The sequence below is a fragment of the Labrus bergylta genome, chromosome 11 (assembly GCF_963930695.1).
Source record: "Labrus bergylta chromosome 11, fLabBer1.1, whole genome shotgun sequence".
In the NCBI taxonomy this organism is placed as follows: domain Eukaryota; kingdom Metazoa; phylum Chordata; class Actinopteri; order Labriformes; family Labridae; genus Labrus; species Labrus bergylta.
In genome coordinates this window covers 29,068,139-29,082,066 of record NC_089205.1, presented here as the reverse complement: position 1 = coordinate 29,082,066, position 13,928 = coordinate 29,068,139, and the positions used below count along the sequence as shown (strand labels likewise).

The following is a 13,928-nucleotide window of genomic DNA, read 5'->3' as shown; positions in this document are numbered from 1 at the left end:
GTACAAGAAGATAACGGAATTTCTATTGCATAAAGACTGTGGCAGGGATGCACATGCACATAGTGTGCGACAAGTCAGGCTTGCCGTGAGTGTAGTGGCCAGGACGACGTGTGTTATCCTGCCCTTTACGATGAGCCTGACATACTCGGGTTTCTCTTCATATCGTACAAGTCTTTCGCCTTTTACTAAAGACTTCCGTGGAGAGGAACACTATTGAGTTCAACTTATTTTTGGCAGGCTTAGCCTTGTAGCTGAGCCTCTCTATTATGTGGAAAACAAACAATCTACCCAATGCAACTTGGCCTGAGATCTTGAGCCAAATTGTAGAGTGATTAGTGGCTAGATTTGCAAATATGCAGCTGCTGTGATGACCAATTAGAAAAAGTGTACAAGAAGATAAGGGAATTTCTATTGCATAAAGACTGTGGCAGGGATGCACATGCACATAGTGTGCGACAAGTCAGGCTTACCGTGAGTGTAGTGGCCAGGACGACGTGTGTTATCCTGCCCTTTACGATGAGCCTGACATACTCGGGTTTCTCTTCATATCGTACAAGTCTTTCGCCTTTTACTAAAGACTTCCGTGGAGAGGAACACTATTGAGTTCAACTTATTTTTGGCAGGCTTAGCCTTGTAGCTGAGCCTCTCTATTATGTGGAAAACAAACAATCTACCCAATGCAACTTGGCCTGAGATCTTGAGCCAAATTGTAGAGTGATTAGTGGCTAGATTTGCAAATATGCAGCTGCTGTGATGACCAATTAGAAAACGTGTACAAGAAGATAACGGAATTTCTATTGCATAAAGACTGTGGCAGGGATGCACATGCACATAGTGTGCGACAAGTCAGGCTTGCCGTGAGTGTAGTGGCCAGGACGACGTGTGTTATCCTGCCCTTTACGATGAGCCTGACATACTCGGGTTTCTCTTCATATCGTACAAGTCTTTCGCCTTTTACTAAAAACTTCCGTGGAGAGGAACACTATTGAGTTCAACTTATTTTTGGCAGGCTTAGCCTTGTAGCTGAGCCTCTCTATTATGTGGAAAACAAACAATCTACCCAATGCAACTTGGCCTGAGACCTTGAGCCAAATTGTAGAGTGATTAGTGGCTAGATTTGCAAATATGCAGCTGCTGTGATGACCAATTAGAAAAAGTGTACAAGAAGATAAGGGAATTTCTATTGCATAAAGACTGTGGCAGGGATGCACATGCACATAGTATGCGACAAGTCAGGCTTACCGTGAGTGTAGTGGCCAGGACGACGTGTGTTATCCTGCCCTTTACGATGAGCCTGACATACTCGGGTTTCTCTTCATATCGTACAAGTCTTTCGCCTTTTACTAAAGACTTCCGTGGAGAGGAACACTATTGAGTTCAACTTATTTTTGGCAGGCTTAGCCTTGTAGCTGAGCCTCTCTATTATGTGGAAAACAAACAATCTACCCAATGCAACTTGGCCTGAGATCTTGAGCCAAATTGTAGAGTGATTAGTGGCTAGATTTGCAAATATGCAGCTGCTGTGATGACCAATTAGAAAAAGTGTACAAGAAGATAAGGGAATTTCTATTGCATAAAGACTGTGGCAGGGATGCACATGCACATAGTATGCGACAAGTTAGGCTTACCGTGAGTGTAGTGGCCAGGACGACGTGTGTTATCCTGCCCTTTACGATGAGCCTGACATACTCGGGTTTCTCTTCATATCGTACAAGTCTTTCGCCTTTTACTAAAGACTTCCGTGGAGAGGAACACTATTGAGTTCAACTTATTTTTGGCAGGCTTAGCCTTGTAGCTGAGCCTCTCTATTATGTGGAAAACAAACAATCTACCCAATGCAACTTGGCCTGAGATCTTGAGCCAAATTGTAGAGTGATTAGTGGCTAGATTTGCAAATATGCAGCTGCTGTGATGACCAATTAGAAAAAGTGTACAAGAAGATAAGGGAATTTCTATTGCATAAAGACTGTGGCAGGGATGCACATGCACATAGTATGCGACAAGTCAGGCTTACCGTGAGTGTAGTGGCCAGGACGACGTGTGTTATCCTGCCCTTTACGATAAGCCTGACATACTCGGGTTTCTCTTCATATCGTACAAGTCTTTCGCCTTTTACTAAAGACTTCCGTGGAGAGGAACACTATTGAGTTCAACTGATTTTTGGCAGGCTTAGCCTTGTAGCTGAGCCTCTCTATTATGTGGAAAACAAACAATCTACCCAATGCAACTTGGCCTGAGATCTTGAGCCAAATTGTGGAGTGATTAGTGGCTAGATTTGCAAATATGCAGCTGCTGTGATGACCAATTAGAAAAAGTGTACAAGAAGATAAGGGAATTTCTATTGCATAAAGACTGTGGCAGGGATGCACATGCACATAGTATGCGACAAGTCAGGCTTACCGTGAGTGTAGTGGCCAGGACGACGTGTGTTATCCTGCCCTTTACGATGAGCCTGACATACTCGGGTTTCTCTTCATATCGTACAAGTCTTTCGCCTTTTACTAAAGACTTCCGTGGAGAGGAACACTATTGAGTTCAACTTATTTTTGGCAGGCTTAGCCTTGTAGCTGAGCCTCTCTATTATGTGGAAAACAAACAATCTACCCAATGCAACTTGGCCTGAGATCTTGAGCCAAATTGTAGAGTGATTAGTGGCTAGATTTGCAAATATGCAGCTGCTGTGATGACCAATTAGAAAAAGTGTACAAGAAGATAAGGGAATTTCTATTGCATAAAGACTGTGGCAGGGATGCACATGCACATAGTATGCGACAAGTCAGGCTTACCGTGAGTGTAGTGGCCAGGACGACGTGTGTTATCCTGCCCTTTACGATAAGCCTGACATACTCGGGTTTCTCTTCATATCGTACAAGTCTTTCGCCTTTTACTAAAGACTTCCGTGGAGAAGAACACTATTGAGTTCAACTGATTTTTGGCAGGCTTAGCCTTGTAGCTGAGCCTCTCTGTTATGTGGAAAACAAACAATCTACCCAATGCAACTTGGCCTGAGATCTTGAGCCAAATTGTGGAGTGATTAGTGGCTAGATTTGCAAATATGCAGCTGCTGTGATGACCAATTAGAAAAAGTGTACAAGAAGATAAGGGAATTTCTATTGCATAAAGACTGTGGCAGGGATGCACATGCACATAGTATGCGACAAGTCAGGCTTACCGTGAGTGTAGTGGCCAGGACGACGTGTGTTATCCTGCCCTTTACGATGAGCCTGACATACTCGGGTTTCTCTTCATATCGTACAAGTCTTTCGCCTTTTACTAAAGACTTCCGTGGAGAGGAACACTATTGAGTTCAACTTATTTTTGGCAGGCTTAGCCTTGTAGCTGAGCCTCTCTATTATGTGGAAAACAAACAATCTACCCAATGCAACTTGGCCTGAGATCTTGAGCCAAATTGTGGAGTGATTAGTGGCTAGATTTGCAAATATGCAGCTGCTGTGATGACCAATTAGAAAAAGTGTACAAGAAGATAAGGGAATTTCTATTGCATAAAGACTGTGGCAGGGATGCACATGCACATAGTATGCGACAAGTCAGGCTTACCGTGAGTGTAGTGGCCAGGACGACGTGTGTTATCCTGCCCTTTACGATGAGCCTGACATACTCGGGTTTCTCTTCATATCGTACAAGTCTTTCGCCTTTTACTAAAGACTTCCGTGGAGAGGAACACTATTGAGTTCAACTTATTTTTGGCAGGCTTAGCCTTGTAGCTGAGCCTCTCTATTATGTGGAAAACAAACAATCTACCCAATGCAACTTGGCCTGAGATCTTGAGCCAAATTGTAGAGTGATTAGTGGCTAGATTTGCAAATATGCAGCTGCTGTGATGACCAATTAGAAAAAGTGTACAAGAAGATAAGGGAATTTCTATTGCATAAAGACTGTGGCAGGGATGCACATGCACATAGTGTGCGACAAGTCAGGCTTACCGTGAGTGTAGTGGCCAGGACGACGTGTGTTATCCTGCCCTTTACGATGAGCCTGACATACTCGGGTTTCTCTTCATATCGTACAAGTCTTTCGCCTTTTACTAAAGACTTCCGTGGAGAGGAACACTATTGAGTTCAACTTATTTTTGGCAGGCTTAGCCTTGTAGCTGAGCCTCTCTATTATGTGGAAAACAAACAATCTACCCAATGCAACTTGGCCTGAGACCTTGAGCCAAATTGTAGAGTGATTAGTGGCTAGATTTGCAAATATGCAGCTGCTGTGATGACCAATTAGAAAACGTGTACAAGAAGATAACGGAATTTCTATTGCATAAAGACTGTGGCAGGGATGCACATGCACATAGTGTGCGACAAGTCAGGCTTGCCGTGAGTGTAGTGGCCAGGACGACGTGTGTTATCCTGCCCTTTACGATGAGCCTGACATACTCGGGTTTCTCTTCATATCGTACAAGTCTTTCGCCTTTTACTAAAGACTTCCGTGGAGATGAACACTATTGAGTTCAACTTATTTTTGGCAGGCTTAGCCTTGTAGCTGAGCCTCTCTATTATGTGGAAAACAAACAATCTACCCAATGCAACTTGGCCTGAGATCTTGAGCCAAATTGTAGAGTGATTAGTGGCTAGATTTGCAAATATGCAGCTGCTGTGATGACCAATTAGAAAAAGTGTACAAGAAGATAAGGGAATTTCTATTGCATAAAGACTGTGGCAGGGATGCACATGCACATAGTGTGCGACAAGTCAGGCTTACCGTGAGTGTAGTGGCCAGGACGACGTGTGTTATCCTGCCCTTTACGATGAGCCTGACATACTCGGGTTTCTCTTCATATCGTACAAGTCTTTCGCCTTTTACTAAAGACTTCCGTGGAGAGGAACGCTATTGAGTTCAACTTATTTTTGGCAGGCTTAGCCTTGTAGCTGAGCCTCTCTATTATGTGGAAAACAAACAATCTACCCAATGCAACTTGGCCTGAGATCTTGAGCCAAATTGTAGAGTGATTAGTGGCTAGATTTGCAAATATGCAGCTGCTGTGATGACCAATTAGAAAAAGTGTACAAGAAGATAAGGGAATTTCTATTGCATAAAGACTGTGGCAGGGATGCACATGCACATAGTATGCGACAAGTTAGGCTTACCGTGAGTGTAGTGGCCAGGACGACGTGTGTTATCCTGCCCTTTACGATGAGCCTGACATACTCGGGTTTCTCTTCATATCGTACAAGTCTTTCGCCTTTTACTAAAGACTTCCGTGGAGAGGAACACTATTGAGTTCAACTTATTTTTGGCAGGCTTAGCCTTGTAGCTGAGCCTCTCTATTATGTGGAAAACAAACAATCTACCCAATGCAACTTGGCCTGAGATCTTGAGCCAAATTGTAGAGTGATTAGTGGCTAGATTTGCAAATATGCAGCTGCTGTGATGACCAATTAGAAAAAGTGTACAAGAAGATAAGGGAATTTCTATTGCATAAAGACTGTGGCAGGGATGCACATGCACATAGTATGCGACAAGTCAGGCTTACCGTGAGTGTAGTGGCCAGGACGACGTGTGTTATCCTGCCCTTTACGATAAGCCTGACATACTCGGGTTTCTCTTCATATCGTACAAGTCTTTCGCCTTTTACTAAAGACTTCCGTGGAGAGGAACACTATTGAGTTCAACTGATTTTTGGCAGGCTTAGCCTTGTAGCTGAGCCTCTCTATTATGTGGAAAACAAACAATCTACCCAATGCAACTTGGCCTGAGATCTTGAGCCAAATTGTAGAGTGATTAGTGGCTAGATTTGCAAATATGCAGCTGCTGTGATGACCAATTAGAAAAAGTGTACAAGAAGATAAGGGAATTTCTATTGCATAAAGACTGTGGCAGGGATGCACATGCACATAGTATGCGACAAGTCAGGCTTACCGTGAGTGTAGTGGCCAGGACGACGTGTGTTATCCTGCCCTTTACGATGAGCCTGACATACTCGGGTTTCTCTTCATATCGTACAAGTCTTTCGCCTTTTACTAAAGACTTCCGTGGAGAGGAACACTATTGAGTTCAACTTATTTTTGGCAGGCTTAGCCTTGTAGCTGAGCCTCTCTATTATGTGGAAAACAAACAATCTACCCAATGCAACTTGGCCTGAGATCTTGAGCCAAATTGTGGAGTGATTAGTGGCTAGATTTGCAAATATGCAGCTGCTGTGATGACCAATTAGAAAAAGTGTACAAGAAGATAAGGGAATTTCTATTGCATAAAGACTGTGGCAGGGATGCACATGCACATAGTATGCGACAAGTCAGGCTTACCGTGAGTGTAGTGGCCAGGACGACGTGTGTTATCCTGCCCTTTACGATGAGCCTGACATACTCGGGTTTCTCTTCATATCGTACAAGTCTTTCGCCTTTTACTAAAGACTTCCGTGGAGAGGAACACTATTGAGTTCAACTTATTTTTGGCAGGCTTAGCCTTGTAGCTGAGCCTCTCTATTATGTGGAAAACAAACAATCTACCCAATGCAACTTGGCCTGAGATCTTGAGCCAAATTGTAGAGTGATTAGTGGCTAGATTTGCAAATATGCAGCTGCTGTGATGACCAATTAGAAAAAGTGTACAAGAAGATAAGGGAATTTCTATTGCATAAAGACTGTGGCAGGGATGCACATGCACATAGTATGCGACAAGTCAGGCTTACCGTGAGTGTAGTGGCCAGGACGACGTGTGTTATCCTGCCCTTTACGATGAGCCTGACATACTCGGGTTTCTCTTCATATCGTACAAGTCTTTCGCCTTTTACTAAAGACTTCCGTGGAGAGGAACACTATTGAGTTCAACTTATTTTTGGCAGGCTTAGCCTTGTAGCTGAGCCTCTCTATTATGTGGAAAACAAACAATCTACCCAATGCAACTTGGCCTGAGATCTTGAGCCAAATTGTAGAGTGATTAGTGGCTAGATTTGCAAATATGCAGCTGCTGTGATGACCAATTAGAAAAAGTGTACAAGAAGATAAGGGAATTTCTATTGCATAAAGACTGTGGCAGGGATGCACATGCACATAGTATGCGACAAGTCAGGCTTACCGTGAGTGTAGTGGCCAGGACGACGTGTGTTATCCTGCCCTTTACGATGAGCCTGACATACTCGGGTTTCTCTTCATATCGTACAAGTCTTTCGCCTTTTACTAAAGACTTCCGTGGAGAGGAACACTATTGAGTTCAACTTATTTTTGGCAGGCTTAGCCTTGTAGCTGAGCCTCTCTATTATGTGGAAAACAAACAATCTACCCAATGCAACTTGGCCTGAGATCTTGAGCCAAATTGTAGAGTGATTAGTGGCTAGATTTGCAAATATGCAGCTGCTGTGATGACCAATTAGAAAACGTGTACAAGAAGATAACGGAATTTCTATTGCATAAAGACTGTGGCAGGGATGCACATGCACATAGTGTGCGACAAGTCAGGCTTGCCGTGAGTGTAGTGGCCAGGACGACGTGTGTTATCCTGCCCTTTACGATGAGCCTGACATACTCGGGTTTCTCTTCATATCGTACAAGTCTTTCGCCTTTTACTAAAGACTTCCGTGGAGAGGAACACTATTGAGTTCAACTTATTTTTGGCAGGCTTAGCCTTGTAGCTGAGCCTCTCTATTATGTGGAAAACAAACAATCTACCCAATGCAACTTGGCCTGAGACCTTGAGCCAAATTGTAGAGTGATTAGTGGCTAGATTTGCAAATATGCAGCTGCTGTGATGACCAATTAGAAAAAGTGTACAAGAAGATAAGGGAATTTCTATTGCATAAAGACTGTGGCAGGGATGCACATGCACATAGTGTGCGACAAGTCAGGCTTACCGTGAGTGTAGTGGCCAGGACGACGTGTGTTATCCTGCCCTTTACGATGAGCCTGACATACTCGGGTTTCTCTTCATATCGTACAAGTCTTTCGCCTTTTACTAAAGACTTCCGTGGAGAGGAACACTATTGAGTTCAACTTATTTTTGGCAGGCTTAGCCTTGTAGCTGAGCCTCTCTATTATGTGGAAAACAAACAATCTACCCAATGCAACTTGGCCTGAGACCTTGAGCCAAATTGTAGAGTGATTAGTGGCTAGATTTGCAAATATGCAGCTGCTGTGATGACCAATTAGAAAACGTGTACAAGAAGATAACGGAATTTCTATTGCATAAAGACTGTGGCAGGGATGCACATGCACATAGTGTGCGACAAGTCAGGCTTGCCGTGAGTGTAGTGGCCAGGACGACGTGTGTTATCCTGCCCTTTACGATGAGCCTGACATACTCGGGTTTCTCTTCATATCGTACAAGTCTTTCGCCTTTTACTAAAGACTTCCGTGGAGAGGAACACTATTGAGTTCAACTTATTTTTGGCAGGCTTAGCCTTGTAGCTGAGCCTCTCTATTATGTGGAAAACAAACAATCTACCCAATGCAACTTGGCCTGAGATCTTGAGCCAAATTGTAGAGTGATTAGTGGCTAGATTTGCAAATATGCAGCTGCTGTGATGACCAATTAGAAAAAGTGTACAAGAAGATAAGGGAATTTCTATTGCATAAAGACTGTGGCAGGGATGCACATGCACATAGTGTGCGACAAGTCAGGCTTACCGTGAGTGTAGTGGCCAGGACGACGTGTGTTATCCTGCCCTTTACGATGAGCCTGACATACTCGGGTTTCTCTTCATATCGTACAAGTCTTTCGCCTTTTACTAAAGACTTCCGTGGAGAGGAACACTATTGAGTTCAACTTATTTTTGGCAGGCTTAGCCTTGTAGCTGAGCCTCTCTATTATGTGGAAAACAAACAATCTACCCAATGCAACTTGGCCTGAGATCTTGAGCCAAATTGTAGAGTGATTAGTGGCTAGATTTGCAAATATGCAGCTGCTGTGATGACCAATTAGAAAACGTGTACAAGAAGATAACGGAATTTCTATTGCATAAAGACTGTGGCAGGGATGCACATGCACATAGTGTGCGACAAGTCAGGCTTGCCGTGAGTGTAGTGGCCAGGACGACGTGTGTTATCCTGCCCTTTACGATGAGCCTGACATACTCGGGTTTCTCTTCATATCGTACAAGTCTTTCGCCTTTTACTAAAGACTTCCGTGGAGAGGAACACTATTGAGTTCAACTTATTTTTGGCAGGCTTAGCCTTGTAGCTGAGCCTCTCTATTATGTGGAAAACAAACAATCTACCCAATGCAACTTGGCCTGAGACCTTGAGCCAAATTGTAGAGTGATTAGTGGCTAGATTTGCAAATATGCAGCTGCTGTGATGACCAATTAGAAAAAGTGTACAAGAAGATAAGGGAATTTCTATTGCATAAAGACTGTGGCAGGGATGCACATGCACATAGTGTGCGACAAGTCAGGCTTACCGTGAGTGTAGTGGCCAGGACGACGTGTGTTATCCTGCCCTTTACGATGAGCCTGACATACTCGGGTTTCTCTTCATATCGTACAAGTCTTTCGCCTTTTACTAAAGACTTCCGTGGAGAGGAACACTATTGAGTTCAACTTATTTTTGGCAGGCTTAGCCTTGTAGCTGAGCCTCTCTATTATGTGGAAAACAAACAATCTACCCAATGCAACTTGGCCTGAGATCTTGAGCCAAATTGTAGAGTGATTAGTGGCTAGATTTGCAAATATGCAGCTGCTGTGATGACCAATTAGAAAAAGTGTACAAGAAGATAAGGGAATTTCTATTGCATAAAGACTGTGGCAGGGATGCACATGCACATAGTATGCGACAAGTCAGGCTTACCGTGAGTGTAGTGGCCAGGACGACGTGTGTTATCCTGCCCTTTACGATGAGCCTGACATACTCGGGTTTCTCTTCATATCGTACAAGTCTTTCGCCTTTTACTAAAGACTTCCGTGGAGAGGAACACTATTGAGTTCAACTTATTTTTGGCAGGCTTAGCCTTGTAGCTGAGCCTCTCTATTATGTGGAAAACAAACAATCTACCCAATGCAACTTGGCCTGAGATCTTGAGCCAAATTGTAGAGTGATTAGTGGCTAGATTTGCAAATATGCAGCTGCTGTGATGACCAATTAGAAAAAGTGTACAAGAAGATAAGGGAATTTCTATTGCATAAAGACTGTGGCAGGGATGCACATGCACATAGTATGCGACAAGTCAGGCTTACCGTGAGTGTAGTGGCCAGGACGACGTGTGTTATCCTGCCCTTTACGATGAGCCTGACATACTCGGGTTTCTCTTCATATCGTACAAGTCTTTCGCCTTTTACTAAAGACTTCCGTGGAGAGGACCACTATTGAGTTCAACTTATTTTTGGCAGGCTTAGCCTTGTAGCTAAGCCTCTCTATTATGTGGAAAACAAACAATCTACCCAATGCAACTTGGCCTGAGATCTTGAGCCAAATTGTAGAGTGATTAGTGGCTAGATTTGCAAATATGCAGCTGCTGTGATGACCAATTAGAAAAAGTGTACAAGAAGATAAGGGAATTTCTATTGCATAAAGACTGTGGCAGGGATGCACATGCACATAGTGTGCGACAAGTCAGGCTTACCGTGAGTGTAGTGGCCAGGACGACGTGTGTTATCCTGCCCTTTACGATGAGCCTGACATACTCGGGTTTCTCTTCATATCGTACAAGTCTTTCGCCTTTTACTAAAGACTTCCGTGGAGAGGAACGCTATTGAGTTCAACTTATTTTTGGCAGGCTTAGCCTTGTAGCTGAGCCTCTCTATTATGTGGAAAACAAACAATCTACCCAATGCAACTTGGCCTGAGATCTTGAGCCAAATTGTAGAGTGATTAGTGGCTAGATTTGCAAATATGCAGCTGCTGTGATGACCAATTAGAAAAAGTGTACAAGAAGATAAGGGAATTTCTATTGCATAAAGACTGTGGCAGGGATGCACATGCACATAGTATGCGACAAGTCAGGCTTACCGTGAGTGTAGTGGCCAGGACGACGTGTGTTATCCTGCCCTTTACGATGAGCCTGACATACTCGGGTTTCTCTTCATATCGTACAAGTCTTTTGCCTTTTACTAAAGACTTCCGTGGAGAGGAACACTATTGAGTTCAACTTATTTTTGGCAGGCTTAGCCTTGTAGCTGAGCCTCTCTATTATGTGGAAAACAAACAATCTACCCAATGCAACTTGGCCTGAGATCTTGAGCCAAATTGTGGAGTGATTAGTGGCTAGATTTGCAAATATGCAGCTGCTGTGATGACCAATTAGAAAAAGTGTACAAGAAGATAAGGGAATTTCTATTGCATAAAGACTGTGGCAGGGATGCACATGCACATAGTATGCGACAAGTCAGGCTTACCGTGAGTGTAGTGGCCAGGACGACGTGTGTTATCCTGCCCTTTACGATGAGCCTGACATACTCGGGTTTCTCTTCATATCGTACAAGTCTTTCGCCTTTTACTAAAGACTTCCGTGGAGAGGAACACTATTGAGTTCAACTTATTTTTGGCAGGCTTAGCCTTGTAGCTGAGCCTCTCTATTATGTGGAAAACAAACAATCTACCCAATGCAACTTGGCCTGAGATCTTGAGCCAAATTGTAGAGTGATTAGTGGCTAGATTTGCAAATATGCAGCTGCTGTGATGACCAATTAGAAAAAGTGTACAAGAAGATAAGGGAATTTCTATTGCATAAAGACTGTGGCAGGGATGCACATGCACATAGTATGCGACAAGTCAGGCTTACCGTGAGTGTAGTGGCCAGGACGACGTGTGTTATCCTGCCCTTTACGATGAGCCTGACATACTCGGGTTTCTCTTCATATCGTACAAGTCTTTCGCCTTTTACTAAAGACTTCCGTGGAGAGGAACACTATTGAGTTCAACTTATTTTTGGCAGGCTTAGCCTTGTAGCTGAGCCTCTCTATTATGTGGAAAACAAACAATCTACCCAATGCAACTTGGCCTGAGATCTTGAGCCAAATTGTAGAGTGATTAGTGGCTAGATTTGCAAATATGCAGCTGCTGTGATGACCAATTAGAAAAAGTGTACAAGAAGATAAGGGAATTTCTATTGCATAAAGACTGTGGCAGGGATGCACATGCACATAGTATGCGACAAGTCAGGCTTACCGTGAGTGTAGTGGCCAGGACGACGTGTGTTATCCTGCCCTTTACGATAAGCCTGACATACTCGGGTTTCTCTTCATATCGTACAAGTCTTTCGCCTTTTACTAAAGACTTCCGTGGAGAGGAACACTATTGAGTTCAACTGATTTTTGGCAGGCTTAGCCTTGTAGCTGAGCCTCTCTATTATGTGGAAAACAAACAATCTACCCAATGCAACTTGGCCTGAGATCTTGAGCCAAATTGTGGAGTGATTAGTGGCTAGATTTGCAAATATGCAGCTGCTGTGATGACCAATTAGAAAAAGTGTACAAGAAGATAAGGGAATTTCTATTGCATAAAGACTGTGGCAGGGATGCACATGCACATAGTATGCGACAAGTCAGGCTTACCGTGAGTGTAGTGGCCAGGACGACGTGTGTTATCCTGCCCTTTACGATGAGCCTGACATACTCGGGTTTCTCTTCATATCGTACAAGTCTTTCGCCTTTTACTAAAGACTTCCGTGGAGAGGAACACTATTGAGTTCAACTTATTTTTGGCAGGCTTAGCCTTGTAGCTGAGCCTCTCTATTATGTGGAAAACAAACAATCTACCCAATGCAACTTGGCCTGAGACCTTGAGCCAAATTGTAGAGTGATTAGTGGCTAGATTTGCAAATATGCAGCTGCTGTGATGACCAATTAGAAAACGTGTACAAGAAGATAACGGAATTTCTATTGCATAAAGACTGTGGCAGGGATGCACATGCACATAGTGTGCGACAAGTCAGGCTTGCCGTGAGTGTAGTGGCCAGGACGACGTGTGTTATCCTGCCCTTTACGATGAGCCTGACATACTCGGGTTTCTCTTCATATCGTACAAGTCTTTCGCCTTTTACTAAAGACTTCCGTGGAGATGAACACTATTGAGTTCAACTTATTTTTGGCAGGCTTAGCCTTGTAGCTGAGCCTCTCTATTATGTGGAAAACAAACAATCTACCCAATGCAACTTGGCCTGAGATCTTGAGCCAAATTGTAGAGTGATTAGTGGCTAGATTTGCAAATATGCAGCTGCTGTGATGACCAATTAGAAAAAGTGTACAAGAAGATAAGGGAATTTCTATTGCATAAAGACTGTGGCAGGGATGCACATGCACATAGTGTGCGACAAGTCAGGCTTACCGTGAGTGTAGTGGCCAGGACGACGTGTGTTATCCTGCCCTTTACGATGAGCCTGACATACTCGGGTTTCTCTTCATATCGTACAAGTCTTTCGCCTTTTACTAAAGACTTCCGTGGAGAGGAACGCTATTGAGTTCAACTTATTTTTGGCAGGCTTAGCCTTGTAGCTGAGCCTCTCTATTATGTGGAAAACAAACAATCTACCCAATGCAACTTGGCCTGAGATCTTGAGCCAAATTGTAGAGTGATTAGTGGCTAGATTTGCAAATATGCAGCTGCTGTGATGACCAATTAGAAAAAGTGTACAAGAAGATAAGGGAATTTCTATTGCATAAAGACTGTGGCAGGGATGCACATGCACATAGTATGCGACAAGTCAGGCTTACCGTGAGTGTAGTGGCCAGGACGACGTGTGTTATCCTGCCCTTTACGATGAGCCTGACATACTCGGGTTTCTTTTCATATCGTACAAGTCTTTCGCCTTTTACTAAAGACTTCCGTGGAGAGGAACACTATTGAGTTCAACTTATTTTTGGCAGGCTTAGCCTTGTAGCTGAGCCTCTCTATTATGTGGAAAACAAACAATCTACCCAATGCAACTTGGCCTGAGATCTTGAGCCAAATTGTAGAGTGATTAGTGGCTAGATTTGCAAATATGCAGCTGCTGTGATGACCAATTAGAAAAAGTGTACAAGAAGATAAGGGAATTTCTATTGCATA

At 43.5% G+C, this 13,928-nt stretch overlaps 36 non-coding genes across 36 annotated transcripts; all 36 read left to right on the top strand.

The window, feature by feature from the left end:
* The first annotated feature begins 141 nt into the window (after window positions 1-141).
* On the top strand, window positions 142-258 carry LOC114921560 (U5 spliceosomal RNA). Its single transcript, XR_003809865.1, has one exon. It is a non-coding gene; the product is annotated as a U5 spliceosomal RNA (small nuclear RNA).
* Window positions 259-527: 269 nt separating this feature from the next.
* LOC114921562 (U5 spliceosomal RNA) lies at window positions 528-644 on the top strand. The gene has a single exon (XR_003809867.1). It is a non-coding gene; the product is annotated as a U5 spliceosomal RNA (small nuclear RNA).
* A 269-nt stretch (window positions 645-913) lies between these two features.
* Window positions 914-1,030, top strand: LOC114921563 (U5 spliceosomal RNA). The gene has a single exon (XR_003809868.2). It is a non-coding gene; the product is annotated as a U5 spliceosomal RNA (small nuclear RNA).
* A 269-nt stretch (window positions 1,031-1,299) lies between these two features.
* LOC114921564 (U5 spliceosomal RNA) lies at window positions 1,300-1,416 on the top strand. Its single transcript, XR_003809869.1, has one exon. It is a non-coding gene; the product is annotated as a U5 spliceosomal RNA (small nuclear RNA).
* Window positions 1,417-1,685: 269 nt separating this feature from the next.
* LOC114921565 (U5 spliceosomal RNA) lies at window positions 1,686-1,802 on the top strand. Its single transcript, XR_003809870.1, has one exon. It is a non-coding gene; the product is annotated as a U5 spliceosomal RNA (small nuclear RNA).
* Window positions 1,803-2,071: 269 nt separating this feature from the next.
* Window positions 2,072-2,188, top strand: LOC114921566 (U5 spliceosomal RNA). The gene has a single exon (XR_003809871.2). It is a non-coding gene; the product is annotated as a U5 spliceosomal RNA (small nuclear RNA).
* A 269-nt stretch (window positions 2,189-2,457) lies between these two features.
* Window positions 2,458-2,574, top strand: LOC114921544 (U5 spliceosomal RNA). The gene has a single exon (XR_003809849.2). It is a non-coding gene; the product is annotated as a U5 spliceosomal RNA (small nuclear RNA).
* A 269-nt stretch (window positions 2,575-2,843) lies between these two features.
* Window positions 2,844-2,960, top strand: LOC136180841 (U5 spliceosomal RNA). Its single transcript, XR_010667465.1, has one exon. It is a non-coding gene; the product is annotated as a U5 spliceosomal RNA (small nuclear RNA).
* A 269-nt stretch (window positions 2,961-3,229) lies between these two features.
* On the top strand, window positions 3,230-3,346 carry LOC114921595 (U5 spliceosomal RNA). Its single transcript, XR_003809901.2, has one exon. It is a non-coding gene; the product is annotated as a U5 spliceosomal RNA (small nuclear RNA).
* A 269-nt stretch (window positions 3,347-3,615) lies between these two features.
* On the top strand, window positions 3,616-3,732 carry LOC114921596 (U5 spliceosomal RNA). The gene has a single exon (XR_003809902.2). It is a non-coding gene; the product is annotated as a U5 spliceosomal RNA (small nuclear RNA).
* A 269-nt stretch (window positions 3,733-4,001) lies between these two features.
* On the top strand, window positions 4,002-4,118 carry LOC114921567 (U5 spliceosomal RNA). Its single transcript, XR_003809872.1, has one exon. It is a non-coding gene; the product is annotated as a U5 spliceosomal RNA (small nuclear RNA).
* Window positions 4,119-4,387: 269 nt separating this feature from the next.
* Window positions 4,388-4,504, top strand: LOC136180830 (U5 spliceosomal RNA). Its single transcript, XR_010667454.1, has one exon. It is a non-coding gene; the product is annotated as a U5 spliceosomal RNA (small nuclear RNA).
* A 269-nt stretch (window positions 4,505-4,773) lies between these two features.
* On the top strand, window positions 4,774-4,890 carry LOC136180805 (U5 spliceosomal RNA). The gene has a single exon (XR_010667429.1). It is a non-coding gene; the product is annotated as a U5 spliceosomal RNA (small nuclear RNA).
* Window positions 4,891-5,159: 269 nt separating this feature from the next.
* Window positions 5,160-5,276, top strand: LOC136180714 (U5 spliceosomal RNA). Its single transcript, XR_010667338.1, has one exon. It is a non-coding gene; the product is annotated as a U5 spliceosomal RNA (small nuclear RNA).
* Window positions 5,277-5,545: 269 nt separating this feature from the next.
* Window positions 5,546-5,662, top strand: LOC136180773 (U5 spliceosomal RNA). Its single transcript, XR_010667397.1, has one exon. It is a non-coding gene; the product is annotated as a U5 spliceosomal RNA (small nuclear RNA).
* Window positions 5,663-5,931: 269 nt separating this feature from the next.
* LOC136180713 (U5 spliceosomal RNA) lies at window positions 5,932-6,048 on the top strand. Its single transcript, XR_010667337.1, has one exon. It is a non-coding gene; the product is annotated as a U5 spliceosomal RNA (small nuclear RNA).
* Window positions 6,049-6,317: 269 nt separating this feature from the next.
* Window positions 6,318-6,434, top strand: LOC136180712 (U5 spliceosomal RNA). Its single transcript, XR_010667336.1, has one exon. It is a non-coding gene; the product is annotated as a U5 spliceosomal RNA (small nuclear RNA).
* A 269-nt stretch (window positions 6,435-6,703) lies between these two features.
* On the top strand, window positions 6,704-6,820 carry LOC136180710 (U5 spliceosomal RNA). The gene has a single exon (XR_010667334.1). It is a non-coding gene; the product is annotated as a U5 spliceosomal RNA (small nuclear RNA).
* A 269-nt stretch (window positions 6,821-7,089) lies between these two features.
* Window positions 7,090-7,206, top strand: LOC136180709 (U5 spliceosomal RNA). The gene has a single exon (XR_010667333.1). It is a non-coding gene; the product is annotated as a U5 spliceosomal RNA (small nuclear RNA).
* Window positions 7,207-7,475: 269 nt separating this feature from the next.
* Window positions 7,476-7,592, top strand: LOC136180708 (U5 spliceosomal RNA). The gene has a single exon (XR_010667332.1). It is a non-coding gene; the product is annotated as a U5 spliceosomal RNA (small nuclear RNA).
* A 269-nt stretch (window positions 7,593-7,861) lies between these two features.
* LOC136180707 (U5 spliceosomal RNA) lies at window positions 7,862-7,978 on the top strand. The gene has a single exon (XR_010667331.1). It is a non-coding gene; the product is annotated as a U5 spliceosomal RNA (small nuclear RNA).
* Window positions 7,979-8,247: 269 nt separating this feature from the next.
* On the top strand, window positions 8,248-8,364 carry LOC136180706 (U5 spliceosomal RNA). The gene has a single exon (XR_010667330.1). It is a non-coding gene; the product is annotated as a U5 spliceosomal RNA (small nuclear RNA).
* A 269-nt stretch (window positions 8,365-8,633) lies between these two features.
* On the top strand, window positions 8,634-8,750 carry LOC136180705 (U5 spliceosomal RNA). Its single transcript, XR_010667329.1, has one exon. It is a non-coding gene; the product is annotated as a U5 spliceosomal RNA (small nuclear RNA).
* Window positions 8,751-9,019: 269 nt separating this feature from the next.
* Window positions 9,020-9,136, top strand: LOC136180704 (U5 spliceosomal RNA). The gene has a single exon (XR_010667328.1). It is a non-coding gene; the product is annotated as a U5 spliceosomal RNA (small nuclear RNA).
* Window positions 9,137-9,405: 269 nt separating this feature from the next.
* On the top strand, window positions 9,406-9,522 carry LOC136180703 (U5 spliceosomal RNA). Its single transcript, XR_010667327.1, has one exon. It is a non-coding gene; the product is annotated as a U5 spliceosomal RNA (small nuclear RNA).
* Window positions 9,523-9,791: 269 nt separating this feature from the next.
* LOC136180702 (U5 spliceosomal RNA) lies at window positions 9,792-9,908 on the top strand. The gene has a single exon (XR_010667326.1). It is a non-coding gene; the product is annotated as a U5 spliceosomal RNA (small nuclear RNA).
* Window positions 9,909-10,177: 269 nt separating this feature from the next.
* LOC136180785 (U5 spliceosomal RNA) lies at window positions 10,178-10,294 on the top strand. The gene has a single exon (XR_010667409.1). It is a non-coding gene; the product is annotated as a U5 spliceosomal RNA (small nuclear RNA).
* Window positions 10,295-10,563: 269 nt separating this feature from the next.
* Window positions 10,564-10,680, top strand: LOC136180804 (U5 spliceosomal RNA). Its single transcript, XR_010667428.1, has one exon. It is a non-coding gene; the product is annotated as a U5 spliceosomal RNA (small nuclear RNA).
* Window positions 10,681-10,949: 269 nt separating this feature from the next.
* Window positions 10,950-11,066, top strand: LOC136180768 (U5 spliceosomal RNA). Its single transcript, XR_010667392.1, has one exon. It is a non-coding gene; the product is annotated as a U5 spliceosomal RNA (small nuclear RNA).
* A 269-nt stretch (window positions 11,067-11,335) lies between these two features.
* LOC136180701 (U5 spliceosomal RNA) lies at window positions 11,336-11,452 on the top strand. The gene has a single exon (XR_010667325.1). It is a non-coding gene; the product is annotated as a U5 spliceosomal RNA (small nuclear RNA).
* A 269-nt stretch (window positions 11,453-11,721) lies between these two features.
* Window positions 11,722-11,838, top strand: LOC136180699 (U5 spliceosomal RNA). Its single transcript, XR_010667323.1, has one exon. It is a non-coding gene; the product is annotated as a U5 spliceosomal RNA (small nuclear RNA).
* A 269-nt stretch (window positions 11,839-12,107) lies between these two features.
* LOC136180772 (U5 spliceosomal RNA) lies at window positions 12,108-12,224 on the top strand. The gene has a single exon (XR_010667396.1). It is a non-coding gene; the product is annotated as a U5 spliceosomal RNA (small nuclear RNA).
* A 269-nt stretch (window positions 12,225-12,493) lies between these two features.
* LOC136180698 (U5 spliceosomal RNA) lies at window positions 12,494-12,610 on the top strand. Its single transcript, XR_010667322.1, has one exon. It is a non-coding gene; the product is annotated as a U5 spliceosomal RNA (small nuclear RNA).
* Window positions 12,611-12,879: 269 nt separating this feature from the next.
* LOC136180829 (U5 spliceosomal RNA) lies at window positions 12,880-12,996 on the top strand. Its single transcript, XR_010667453.1, has one exon. It is a non-coding gene; the product is annotated as a U5 spliceosomal RNA (small nuclear RNA).
* Window positions 12,997-13,265: 269 nt separating this feature from the next.
* Window positions 13,266-13,382, top strand: LOC136180803 (U5 spliceosomal RNA). Its single transcript, XR_010667427.1, has one exon. It is a non-coding gene; the product is annotated as a U5 spliceosomal RNA (small nuclear RNA).
* Window positions 13,383-13,651: 269 nt separating this feature from the next.
* Window positions 13,652-13,768, top strand: LOC136180820 (U5 spliceosomal RNA). Its single transcript, XR_010667444.1, has one exon. It is a non-coding gene; the product is annotated as a U5 spliceosomal RNA (small nuclear RNA).
* Window positions 13,769-13,928: the final 160 nt, after the last annotated feature.